General features: G+C 41.6%; 1 protein-coding gene across 2 annotated transcripts in view; it reads right to left on the reverse strand.

Moving 5' to 3' along the window:
* The window catches only part of fam184ab (family with sequence similarity 184 member Ab), a 151,162-nt gene that overhangs the window by 82,179 nt on the left and 55,242 nt on the right, over nt 1–13,741 (reverse strand). The gene's annotated exons all lie outside the window — the stretch shown is intronic.

Here is a 13,741-nt window from a genome sequence, read left to right on the forward strand (position 1 = left end):
GTAGGGGAGGACCATGGGGTCACGGAAAAATCAGGACTATAAAGTAGCAGGTCAACCAAAGTCCGGGGCTGCTTCTTCTTCTTTCCTCGTCTTACGTGTTGTGTTACTCTGTAGCTCCTGATAGTTATTATGTGAACTCCGTACGTCGTCGCGAAACCAAGTATGCGGGACTTAGTGCTCCAGTGAACATCGGAACTCCGCATCATCCACCTGCTGCTCGTGGCCTTACACTCAGACAAGGGAGACCACTGAACAAGAATTCATTTGGACTCTTTGCTTTTTTCGACACTATTGGATTACTTTCTTTCGTTTTTCCTTTTTCAACACAAAATGGAATTACTACGTCTATTGGATTAATTTCTTTTGTTTTTCCTTCTCACCACAAAATGGAATTATCTTTTTCCTACATATTGTAACAAACAAGCTGTATTGTGCCGCATTTTTGCTGTATTTAAAAATGCTGAATTATAAAACTATTTTAATCCAACGTCCGATTCTTTCAGCTTGTATTCTGTTTTGGGACGAGGCTACCACTTCCCAAACAGGATGGTAAAGATAACGTCTCTCTTCTGTGATTCTTTTCTATTCTTTCTGAGTCTTAGTTTAAGCCTTGAAACTAAGCCCCTCATATAAATGACCTGAGTTTCAGCTGTTTACTGAGACCGAATGTTTTACGCGTGAGTTAACTGTCAGGGCCTTGATGTTCCACTGCCTTCTTATACTGTATACTAAAACGCCTGGTTATTGGAAGACTTGAGCACCTTCCTCAGACAGTCCGGGGTTTATCTGTATACATAGAAGTCTTAGGTCATTGACATCACAGAGGTCGGCGCGTAACCTAACCTGACAGTAGGTGCCTGGTATTATAGTTCAGCTATAAGATTCGATTGTGGTGGCCGGGTGTATGTGAAGCCAGCTGAGTGCTTATCGTACAGGCCATCCTTTCAACTCCAGGCAACAACACATGGTGTCAGAAGTGGGATTTAAACGGACTAATTAATAAAGAGCATTATTAGAGGATTGAGCAGAAGCGATTTTTTTCTAAGACTCATGCTAATAATTGCATTGGAGACGCCTTCGGTCGTCCTAGTTTGTGCATGCTGTGAGAAACAGAACAGTCCTCTTCCCCACGGGTTAACGTTGTTATTCCTCGACAAACACTACAGAAAGTTGGTGTACCGAGTCCGCTATTGGGAGCGGGTCCCAGTAAGCCGGCATACTGGGAGAGTAGCAGGTGTAGCGTCAGAAAGAAGCTGCACTGGTTGCGTAGATCAGATAAGAGGCTGCACTTGTTGCGTGTGGTGATAAGGCAGAAGGCCATAAAAGCGTCAGAGGACGGGTTACCCTAGACAAGTGGTACATGAAACTTAAAATATATATCTAAACAAATATCTTAAGTTTTTGGAGAAGATCTAACCACATCCCCGCCACTTCGTGTTTTGTCGGCGAGTTTATAGTCGGAGAGCTGTGCGTAAAGACGGATGTCAGCGCATTCCAGCTTGAACTTTGATGATGGCGGACTAAGTTGTTTTCTTCGTTCCTACTGTGATAGAGACAAGTCTTGGAGCAGGAGGTACAAGTAGCGAAACAATATCAGACGGCATATGGGATTTAGCAAGACCCATCGTCAAAAGTGGACGTTTAACAGGTGCCCGGTGGCACAGGAGCAGTGCGTTGTGCTGGCGCTTTGTGTTACGTTGGTTGTGGCAGAGAAATCTCCTGTTTCGGCCTAATTTTATGTGGTTCTCTATCAGTAGACGAGAATTTTCCTACTAAAGGAACACGTAAAAGACTACACGGGTTTAATATATAATCCCTCGGTAAAAGTATGTAACAAGTGTCTGATGTATTACACTTTTCCTGTGAATCATACTTCATACTTCGTGCCCTGTGTTTACGGTAACGATGCATAGAACGCATCAGGTATGCTACTGGATTACTTGGATTACTTGCTACAATATTAGCCATGCCATTGGCTCTTCAACCTTTTAAACTGTTAATAATTTGCGGTTAAACCACCAGTCCTCAAATTCCATGGCTGTCTGAGTCTCCCTAGTTGTGGTTGAACTGTGGGGGGTCGTGCCCCTCCGATAAGCACCGAGATTTCAAATAGGCTGAAGACATCACTGGTATGGATACCATGGCGAGCATACGTGCTTACAACCATTCTGTTTCTAATCATGCATTTAATAGTTAATGAGTTCTTAGTTGCGTGCAATAGTAAGGCAATAGAATAAATGAATGGATCAAAAGTGATTGAAAGTCTAGTTAGTTACATAAAACTGTTGTGCTTCGGTGATGCATTGTGGTGGTAACGCTTCGTGGGTGTCTGGCCAGGACCCATGTTGTTTCGCTGCTATAATGTGTTATCGTCGTTACTTAAGTAAGCAAAATAAGAAATAACTTAAACTCCCGACTGCCTTGTCCTTAAGACAACAATAAAGAGTTTTCGTACCTTGAACTAAAGTTTCTAAAACTCATTTCAGTGGTTTACCAACGCGTAGAAGGGTTAATGGCATTTCTGCATTCCCTACATTCCGTTTACCAGCTCAGGTAGCGAATCTATAGTCCGACAGAATGAGACATAAAAAAGTGATGATAAAAGAACGTGCGCGCAACAGAGGAAAGTGCTTTAGTGTTGGTTTCGTAGCCTAATTAGATATAGTATGATTTTGAATGGTTTATAGATAATCTACATTATCCTGACTCCGTCGTGTTTCAATACGTAACTTGTAGGAGTTCCTGCGGAAGAATAGCCCACTCCGTAAGTTTGGGAATCCATGGCTGCGTGAAGAAGCAGTATTTGATTTGCCATAGGTGATCGGAATGAAAAGTTGTCCGAAGTGCTTTGGCGTTGCCTTATGCGGTAAACAACCTCGTTTACATATCCTCCCATTTGTTTTAAAAATTATTAGAAATATAGTATTGTGACTGGCTACTTAACAGGACGTAGGACACGGCCGCAGCTATCATGCAAAGTGGATAGACTCTTGGAGATTACAATCAGTCACACCCGTCTGTGTCACAAGCTGAAGAAGCAAGGACGATGAGAGACAGTTCAACATAGCGAGTAAAATACTTTAGAAAACAAAATAAATAAATAAATAAAAAGACTATGTTTTGAACCTCGTGCGTCGCATAGACGGAGAGAGACGACTGTTAATCAAACCAGAGGAAAGTGTAAGTGCCACGTCTTAAATTAATAGCCTGCGCTTGGTTTCAATGGAATACTGTGGTCAGTGAAGGGAGAAAAGGGCTTCGGTTACGTATAGCCTACGTAAACTATTGAAAGTACGAATCAAATATAGCCTAATTGTTTCGTTTGCAACTAATCCACCAAGATGCGTCTTTGATTTCATTCATGTATGGTAACCTGTCTAGCTGAAAGTTTGCAGAATGGATAAATTGATAGTTACGTACAGTTGCCACTAGACATAGGCCTACTAGATGATGTTTGCCGGATCATCGGGCTTTAGTTTTTAATTTTTTTTTGGACATTAAGCAAACAGCAGTTCGAAAAGGGATTAAAATGATTCTTATGTGGAAAGGACAACGTTTATTGGGGTTTGGAGTAGATAAGGAGATGTTTTGCGAACCGTACCCACTGCTCATTTGTGGGCGCAGGGGTTCCGCTCTAGACGGTCTTCGAAACAAATCTTTAGGATAGTAGTTTACATAGAATGGTAATCTTTATATTCGACATGTTTCACATCAGCCCATGACTATATGTTGTGCTATGAAGCACAGGTGCGGGAAGATGCGTTGATGTTGTGTATTCTTTTTACTAATCGTGATTTTGTCCAACATAACCATAGTCTGAAAATTGTATTCGGAGTTTGTGAGTACTTGGACCACCGTTCTAGGGAACGGCGCCACTTCTTGGGAGTTTGACATTCCGACGATGTGCCAGGTGCAACCAAAAATGCCATTAATTGTGAATTGACATGGGAAACCTCTCGAGCTCACGATCCCAAGGTGTTCTGTTTTTTGTCGCCTGTCTAATCAGGACAGAGTCGGATTTATGACCCTTGTTGGGGGTAGCGGACTTCCCAACATTTTTGGAGTTTCCAACGTTTTGGAATTTCCCAACATCTGTGCGTAGTGGAATTTCCCAACATTTTCCTGACAGTTAGGCTATCTCTGGGAAAGATATTTTCTGTAGGTTAAGTTCTGTTTCGGGCAGAGGACGATGCCATAGCCAGATTCACCGTTGTTACTTGGGTAAATATTACATTTTGGAAGTCTTTAGCCTTCACTACAATGACTTGTCCTTTGATACATGTCTGAGTGTTTTTCCTTGAGGACCATCCGACGACCCTGATAGTGATTTCCAGACGTTTACAATCACATGAGTTTTGTGAGGCAGAGTTCGAAGGAATCCCCCAAAGTCCAGGAGCTGATCTTCTCAAAAGGTTGAATTTGAATTCCTTATCAAGTAAAAATATCAACTAATTGTGCTGTTAAGTGCGCAGTAGGATATCACACCTCGTTCTCATTAGATGGTTTCCCTAACATAGGCTTTTTGGAGTCAGTAGATAGAATTTCGTCGTTGAGTAGGCTATAGGCATATGTGTTATAACAACGTACTACGTTAATTGGAGGTTGCAAATGTGAATGGTAACTGTTTAGATATTTGGGGCTTTACTTCTCAAGTCTATTTCATCGGGTCCGTAGTGAAACTTGCGCAGGATCCTCGTTAGTAGGTTGCTTCAGTCAACACGTAGAATCTCAGAGGAGCGTTGGCCATTTCTAGTTAGATTGCATGTATTGGATATTGTAACATTGCTTTACACAAATCATTTTGGACGTATAGTGACTTAATTGGGTAATTATCCTCTGAATGACCATGATTGGTAAAAACGTCAGCGATGTATATTGGGGTTACTTTACAACCATCTCGGCAGCCCTCTAGGCTTGGGTAGAGGAGCCTTGGAAGCAGTGATGCGTGACGGAAACCAACTCTGTGGAGTTGTGAGGATCTGATCAGATAATGGCTCTCAGTCAGTAGACCAAGGACTTGTAGAGTATCCTTTTCCAGTTTCATCCTATTACCCTTATTGTAGAAATAAGTGACGTTAAATGGTTCCATGGAAAACTTTTGGGCAAGGTAAAAACGAAATTGTACAATGTCGGAGTTGGAATAGGCTCTGCTGATAGTCTTCCGTGAACCGTCCTGTTGAGACTATCATGTTATGCGATTTGATACAATTCAAAGACCACTGGGCAAGACTAATGCAAACTTTGACATGTAGGCCTACTATAGGTTTTAATAGTTCCATATCACTCGGTAATATCATGCATATAACTTTCGATGTAGAACAAGTTACGGTAAGGTTAGGGCATTGTGCTCTTATGATATTGATGAGCAAGATGAGCCTCTTTAGTTATTGATAACTTTATGCAGAGGAACGAAATTTCATGTGGAGAATGTCACACTTGGGCAATTGGCAGTTCAATACTAATGTTGTTACAGTTCAATGTGAGATTGAGACTATTGTCATGTTTGTATGTTCGTATGCCATTTTTCTTGAAAGTCCCGATAACCTCGTCCCTTCTGGAATTGGTTCGTGCTGAATGGTATTGCATTGAGAGATTTCTGCCCGCACCTATAGGCGCGCCCGCAAGTTGACATATCTATTGCGCGTAAAGTAGACAATAATAGGATAATTATAGTGACGTTGCCAGGGAAACAGTTGTATGTGTCCAAATAAGCAATTTATTGAAAATTTGAGCTACAGCGTCTGATTAAGAAACAACTTTTTGTGAGATTCCTGATTCTGTAAGAATCCTGTGACATGACTCGGTAATAGCGGACAGTGTGGCAGAAATGGACTATTATATCATTGGTTTAACTTACAGACTTTCTCAGTTTTTACGTGCGTGTTCAGTAACAGATGCACACGCGTCTTGGACACTTGTTGCTTTGGCTTTGTTAACATGAAGATAAATTTACTGATTGTTTATTAATTGGACACTGTTTGTGTGTTGCTCGGTTATCCTTAGCAGTTGTTCATGTTACAAAAGTCATATGGATGTATTTGAATTTACAGGTTTTGCCTAAGTTACCACACCGCAGTGTGAAGAGGGAAATCAGTTACGCATATTTGCGCTGGAAGAAGTGAAATTGGTTTTCTGGATTTTCAATGCGCGAGGCTCTCAGAAACGTAGAGTAAACTTAAACGTAAGTTACTCCGTACAGAATCATCTTAGCTACCTCAAACTTGTGGATGCATATTCGGTGACAGACATAGGAATGGTCTAATAGGTTTATTTGGATTTCAGCTGTAGTAATAATGTTCTACGAGAGACAACATATATTTCCATTGCAAAGTTCTCAATACGGGATAGTGTGAAGACACCCACACAGCTGGATGTTTCCCAGTGGGAGATAACGTTAATGGTTTATTGTTAGAGGGGTGTTAGGATTCCTGCAGATGCTAACCAAAATCAATCAGTCCATTCCTAGACACATTTAGGGAATGTCCTAGTTACTAGAAGGGGAATTTGTATTTTACATTTTATCTTGGATATTGTTAACCCCAGTAAACTTAGACATTATGTAGAAGTGAACGCAAACAGACATGCTGGTCCTGCAGATGACCCCGACGCAGAGTAGGTAAGAAGAACTGGTAGGGGAGGAGCCTCCCATGTAGGTACGATGTAGGTACGAAGTAAGACAGTTAGATGTCTTTAGACCTTTCATGACAAAGCATCTCTCTCAACCATCTCTTATTATAGTCCTGAAAACTCACGAAGTGCTGAGCAACAGTGAGGACTCACTTCTATGGGCAAGCAGTTCCGTAATTGGGTCTATACGTAAGTTTTTGTTAATTATACTTAGTTAGGTAAATATTGTGCCACAGTATTTAACTTTCTCAACGTTATTGAAGGCCTTATAGATGTGGTAGGCCAGAAGATAGAACATTTCTGACGTTTCTGAACATTTGAGAAATGTCAATAATTTCCCCAGTGTTAAATGATAAAGAAATACGGACCCAAATGCTTTATCCATTATGGGACTAGTCATTATCAAGATCGTTCTAACCATGTTAAAGTTATGTTGTCGACATTTTTGTGATATTATTTGCCGCAACGTAGAACGACCCTGTGCGTAAAAGCTTTGGGTCTCTGCCCAAGTTGCGCTTGGACTTCACTTTTCAGACGAACTCTTATCTCCGGAGGCATAGGCCTTTTCCAACTTCTGCTTATTCCGTGAGTAGTACAATTGACAGATATGATAACTTCATTATTCTAAAAGCAGAGTAGGCTGCTCATTTAGTATGCATGTTTTTAACAATTTGCCACTTATGATCTTAATCCGCATGTCATTGCGAAAACTAACCATTGTGCTATGTTGCTGTGCCAGTTCACACATGTGAGTATCGTAGGATCAATTACGCTACTGATTTTGCATGATCATTTGTTGATGGACTATTAGCTAACTTTAAATACAACGACATATTTCCTCTACTACTTATGTTGTGTCTTTGTGAAGACTAATATATAACAATAAGTTCGTTTTCCATCTGACTGAATGGGCTACCCTCGACTAACTTTGTTGGACTAATATTGTGTGATTTTAACATTCCCGGTATGTACTGTAGCTTCACCTTTTCTGATGGCCTGTTTGGAAATGTACTGGTTTATGACCCTGCATGTTATTCCACCCTATACATTATGCAATGTTGAATGTATTCTGTGATGCACGAGAAGTTTGAATGTCGCGCGGTATGATTTGAATAGTTCCCTTTTCTGCATCCACCAACATGTTAACCTATAGAGTCTTAATAGCATCCTGCACATAGTCGTGTGGTCACTCCGCATAGTCAAGCATCACACAAATCTTTGAAAAAGCCTCACATGTATGGCAATGGGGCGCTGGGTAAATCTTTGTTTATTTCTTAATGTAGTCCAAACCGAATGGAGGAGAACAGCCTCAAATGTGGCTCAAGCTCCACCTCAACAAATCACGGAATATCAAGCCATATCGGATTGGGTTCTGTTGAAGCTCACCTTGGCCCCAAGCTCGAGTGCGGCGACGCGAGAGGTGACCGAAAGACAGTAGTATTGTTAATTTTGCTCCAGGCTAAAATTATACCCTTTCGTGTGGAACATATCTCTCCGCTAGGCTTGAGTGGTGGGCAAGGGACTACTACACAACCCTCGGATCCCATGGCTTTAGATAGTGTATCCTGGTAATATGTTTGATTTGATAAACACGTTTGGTTTATGCTTGTGGACCCTGTCCCCATATCGACAGATCTCAATTATTTAGCCTACAGTTATCCAGTGACCCATGTCGTTTTGATGTGTTTTTATGTTTCTTAAACTTGAGCCCTTTGGGCTTCTTTGCAATACATATTGACTTGAATCCCCTGTGCGCCCTTTGCTCCAAGTAGGGGGTGTCGTGACTCCTAGGCCCCACCCATGGAGCACCGAACGCATGCGTGAATTCGCGCCCACTTCGCTGCTTTTGCGTCAGCGCAAATCAGCCAGATGTGAGATGTCCTCTCAAGGAGAGACACCTGCCTTGAAACCTTGCTTAAAGAAAGTAACGTAACAGAAACCATATAGTACACTGTTGTCCCGCTAACCACTGTTGAATCAAGTGCGCCAGTTTGAATGAAAGAGAAGGAATGTGCGTAACTGTTGAAGAGTGTGTGTGATTAGGCCTATTTGAACAAATAGCTCCGAAAGACTGAAATGAATGCTTGGTGAAGAGCGTGTGAGACTGAAAGTTGTGAAGGCTGGATGAATGACGCTATACAATTCTTATCCAATAAACGACAGAATGAATGACTGAACACAATGTTATGCTATGAAAGTGCTGACTAATACAACATACCAGAAGTATTACGTTAGATATGGGGTTTTTGGAGAATAATGTGTGAAAATAAAAATGTATGAAAATCCTATTAAATGACTTACGTGCCTTCAATAAAGACATGCCTTTTCTTACCTGATTAAACAAACCACGACAATGTAACCAAATGCAATGAAATACTTATAATCCTGAATGTAACAAATTTACTCCCTGCGAACGCAAATGTGTACGATGTTTGTACGTAACCAACCAACATGTTTAAGTAGCCTAGACTGTTGAATGTAACCAAGTACTCTCAATAGAATGTAATATGCATGCTACATCTTAATGTGTAATGGCTGTTATCAAATGTAAACTGTTTGTGTGTTAAAATCTGTAAATGCCGATATTGAACGCATCTTTGTCTCAATTAGAATGTTCTCGTCAACACTGAATGTATGTAAAACTCCGCTCTGTAACCCGGAGATGTGTGCCTTTGACTGTCTAGAATGTTCTGAAGTAAGTTTAGTTTCCATCAAGTTCTGTGAAGAGGGCACCGCCCCAGGAATGTGTAGGGGAGGACCATGGGGTCACGGAAAAATCAGGACTATAAAGTAGCAGGTCAACCAAAGTCCGGGGCTGCTTCTTCTTCTTTCCTCGTCTTACGTGTTGTGTTACTCTGTAGCTCCTGATAGTTATTATGTGAACTCCGTACGTCGTCGCGAAACCAAGTATGCGGGACTTAGTGCTCCAGTGAACATCGGAACTCCGCATCATCCACCTGCTGCTCGTGGCCTTACACTCAGACAAGGGAGACCACTGAACAAGAATTCATTTGGACTCTTTGCTTTTTTCGACACTATTGGATTACTTTCTTTCGTTTTTCCTTTTTCAACACAAAATGGAATTACTACGTCTATTGGATTAATTTCTTTTGTTTTTCCTTCTCACCACAAAATGGAATTATCTTTTTCCTACATATTGTAACAAACAAGCTGTATTGTGCCGCATTTTTGCTGTATTTAAAAATGCTGAATTATAAAACTATTTTAATCCAACGTCCGATTCTTTCAGCTTGTATTCTGTTTTGGGACGAGGCTACCACTTCCCAAACAGGATGGTAAAGATAACGTCTCTCTTCTGTGATTCTTTTCTATTCTTTCTGAGTCTTAGTTTAAGCCTTGAAACTAAGCCCCTCATATAAATGACCTGAGTTTCAGCTGTTTACTGAGACCGAATGTTTTACGCGTGAGTTAACTGTCAGGGCCTTGATGTTCCACTGCCTTCTTATACTGTATACTAAAACGCCTGGTTATTGGAAGACTTGAGCACCTTCCTCAGACAGTCCGGGGTTTATCTGTATACATAGAAGTCTTAGGTCATTGACATCACAGAGGTCGGCGCGTAACCTAACCTGACAGTAGGTGCCTGGTATTATAGTTCAGCTATAAGATTCGATTGTGGTGGCCGGGTGTATGTGAAGCCAGCTGAGTGCTTATCGTACAGGCCATCCTTTCAACTCCAGGCAACAACACAACACACACACACACACACACACACACACACACACACATATGCGCACACACACGCACACACACACACACACAATCACGCGCACACACACACACACACACAAGAAGATAGCAAAAAAGCAGTGGAATCAGTTGATCATCACAACCCCATTCAGCAGCGCGTAATGTCCCAGGTTTTGTGTGTCAGAAATGAGCTCATTCAATATGGCTGCAGATGTGCGCTTCGGCCCTGGAGGGTGGAAGAATACCATCAAATCACAGGGTACTGCAGGTCACCCACCTCCCCAATACAGAGCCAATTACCTCATCTCACCGCTACTGCCAGCAGCTGTCAGGACTGTGTGTTTTTCAATCAGCCGCATAATGGCTACTAAAATATTGATGTGCAACTCACGGCCAAACGTGATCAAGACCAGTGTTGGAAAGCAGGAACCGAATCATGTGTGGAGTTAATGAGACATGATTAATCCAAATGGTGAGTCTATCTCTCTCTCTCTTTCTCTGTCTGTCTGTCTGTCTGTCTGTCTCTCTCTCTCTCTCTCTCTCTCTCTCTCTCTCTCTCTCTCTCTCCCTTATACAAAATCCTTTGTATGCAAATGCATGAGGGCCCCCATATACACATCAACAGCAGCATCAATAAGCACACAGGCATAACATCAGCTTTTCTGTCTGAGCAAATTTGAGCGAACAGAATAACTCAAAAAACAACAAACAAACAAGCAATTCAACAATGTGACAGGCAGCATCTCCAAGTTGAAAATGGTCTTAAATGGCTTTTGCTGTTCTAATGAAACTGCAAATGACTAATCCTGCCTTTGTGTTCACAATGTACACAATATGTCTGTGTGCTTTTGTCTTCCATTCAATCACGTTTGAAGGTTACGGCTTTCTAAATTGGAAAAATGTTCAGATACTGTAGTCTTTAAATGGAAAGCAAACATTTTTGAAAGAAAACCATAGGTCCTAGAGCTATATCTATCGCGGGGTATGTGGAAGCATTGAGCCGACTCATCGATGTTTGTGGTTACGGCCCATGGTCTTAAATGAGCAAATTGATTTTGAATAGTTATTACTGTAAATGAGCTATATCTAGGCATCATTAAATTAGGGCCCCATGCCTTACACTGACAGTGTATATAAAGAAGCCTTGCTACACTATATTGTAGCTCAATTTTCTGCTTGCATCGAGAAAATGATCAGCCTGGCAGATCTCCCGATAAAGAAAATCACTTAAACAAATCAACAATAATGGCTGGATAATGGCTTAAACTATGGCAGAGTGTGTTGTTTTCCTCAGGCTGTGAACATAAGTAATGCTCCACCCCCATGGGAACCCCATTGAGAGTGTCCACAGCAGAGTGAATATAGACTACAGGCCAACTGCTGCCCCGTCTGCTCTATGGAAGGCACTTTCAGCACTGAGCAGTTAACTCTGGAGAAATGTTGCTGATAGGGAACGGAGAGAGAAAAACACACACACAACATAAATAGGGCTTCCTCCGCTCCGCTCTCTGCCTCCGAATACTCGCGCCAGGCTCAGGTTATGATGGCCCCTGGCGCCTGGAGATCGATGAGACCCCAAATTCAAAGTTCAGTCGTTATGTCAGGGGGACGCAGACGCGAAGCGAAACACAGGACCGTTATGGAAACATTATGCCGCATTAAGCCTTCCCTCCAAGACAGATGGGTGGGCAGGGGTCCGATCGATAGCTGGACGCACACGTAGGAGCCAGAGTGCCAAGCAGAATATCAGCACAGGCACCAGGGCACACACACACACAGACCGATGCTGATGCCCTATGCAGGGGTCAAGGGTGAATGCATCAACATTGTACATTGTACCGCAAAAGTCAAAATCTATACAGACTGATGAGCACTTTCATGGAGACTTACTTCAAGAAAATAGAAAAATGACCATGGTTATATTCTCGTTGTTTCGTAACGTCTTGGAAGTGTTGCTGTGAGGCAGTGTAAATGGTTGTGGTGCATTTTAGTACATAATTTATGTGTTTTCTCTATACATAGCCTGGTCGTTTATTATAGATAATGGCTGTGTGTACGCAATGGGAATTAGAGCGCTGATGCTGTCAGAAGAGTGACAACCCACCAGCTAGAAAACAAAGCGTTGCCGGTGACTACATTAATTATCACCTCTAACAACTTCATCAACATTTCTAGACCGCAGAAAATGTAAACAAATGAGATCTAATTATTGTCGGGGGGCATTGTTACTCATTTTAATGTTTCTGTTTCACAGCAAGCTGCCATTTTGTTTTAATTGTTGGGGGTCTGTTTTTATATATAATCCAAATGGAGAAATATACTGTAGCTGTGAGCAGCAACAATCCAAGTCCAAATAAAGTATGAATCTTAGAACAAAATGCAACAGCAAGTCCCAACATATGGCATTTAAAAACAAGGAACCTTGAGTAGACCTTGAGGGACGTTGAATCTTGACTAAAAGAAATGAAATTGAGAGAGATTTATTGCAACTTGGCACTGAGTATTAGTGATATAAATTTTGAAGGCTTGGACACTGTGGGCTTCACAATATTGCAGAAGTAAGAACCTTATTGGGGTATTTGGGAATTTGAGCCCATACAACACACCATGGGAGGTCCTGGCGTTGAACTGGACACTTGCTGTATAGTAAACTGACACTCTACCCCTGACTTATAGACAAGCTCAAATGTGTGTGTGTGTGTGTGTGTGTGTGTGTGTGTGTGTGTGTGTGTGTGTGTGTGTGTGTGTGTGTGTGTGTGTGTGCATGTGTGTGTGTCTGGTGTGTGTGTATAGCATACTATGGACATAGATAGTAGAAATCTATGCACTTTTAATGTAGATGAAATCTAGTTGTTGGTTATTATGAAGACGAGAACTAGCCTAATGATTGCAGAGTTTATGACATGTGATATCAGTGTCTGAGGCAACAGCAGGTCCTAGACTGAAACATCTGAGATGGGTTTTTTCCGAGCTGCTCTTACACTGAAATCAGATTTTCTAATGACTACACCACTGAAGATGCTGTAGCACCACTGACAATGTTTTTCAAGAGCATTTCAATAAAATTATAACTGTAAGCTGAAATTAATGCCCTCGTAAAATCCCAATTAGACTGTTATTAGTGGTACAAGAATTGATAAAAAGTAATGATAATTACACCAAAGAGTTGCAGGCGGTTCCATTATGTGGAACAATATATTATCTCCTTCTCCCTCTACGCTGTCTCAAAGGCATGTGGGCTGTTTTAAGGGTCATAGCACGACAGCTGGTGGAAGGCTGGCTTTGAGGACCTTCTTTCCCTCAGGCAACATTCTTCCGTCGGGGCAATGAGGTGACTAGTACACACACACACACACACATACACACAGACACACACACACAGACACACACAGACACACACTAC

The sequence above is a fragment of the Sardina pilchardus genome, chromosome 12 (assembly GCF_963854185.1).
Source record: "Sardina pilchardus chromosome 12, fSarPil1.1, whole genome shotgun sequence".
Classification (NCBI taxonomy): Eukaryota; Metazoa; Chordata; class Actinopteri; order Clupeiformes; family Clupeidae; genus Sardina; species Sardina pilchardus.